Raw genomic sequence first — 726 nt, forward strand, 5'->3', positions numbered from 1 at the left:
AACCATGGCCTGTATCAGGCGGACCTTAGTCTCCAGAGAGACACTGTTGCTCTTGAGTATTTTGGAGAGGTCCCTAACCACAGACTTTCCCATCGCAATACGTTTTTTGATTTCCTGGCTACTGGTGCCAAGAGTGTTGACCGTGGAGCCGAGCAAACTGAAGCCGTGAACAATCTCAATCTCTTCGCTATCCATCCTGATGCTACCAACTGGTCCAGTGGTGAGAATTTTTGTCTTCTTGACATTGAGCCTCAGTCCATATTAAAGGCCGCAGTCTTTGACCCTCTGCAGTAGGTGCATGAGGTCCTCCTCAGTTTCAGTGAGCAAGGTTGTGTTTGTGTAATAATTGAATTATTGGTATATCCATTTTATAGATGAAGAAACTGGAACTCAGAGAAGCTGATTCCCTAAAACGGGTGACAAATGTAAGAGTCTAGCCTCTAACTCGAGAGCTCTGGTCACTTAGTGGTAAGAAGCTGTGCTGTAATTCCAAAGGCACACAGTTCAAATCCACCAGGTGCTCAACAGGAGAAGGATGGGCAATCTGCTCCCATACAATTTACTGCCTCTGAAACTCCACTAAGTGTCAACTTAAACAATACACAACAACAGGTTATAGTTTAAGGGCCGCTTGGTAAAGCCCTTACCTGTCTCTCTAGTTTCCTCTTGTTCCACTTTCTCCTCAGACGCTGCCTTCTAGTTTCACTAGCTTTCTTTCTTTTCTTT

Source organism: Elephantulus edwardii, unplaced genomic scaffold (assembly GCF_000299155.1).
Source record: "Elephantulus edwardii isolate Elephantulus edwardi_28Jun2011 unplaced genomic scaffold, EleEdw1.0 scaffold00212, whole genome shotgun sequence".
Classification (NCBI taxonomy): domain Eukaryota; kingdom Metazoa; phylum Chordata; class Mammalia; order Macroscelidea; family Macroscelididae; genus Elephantulus; species Elephantulus edwardii.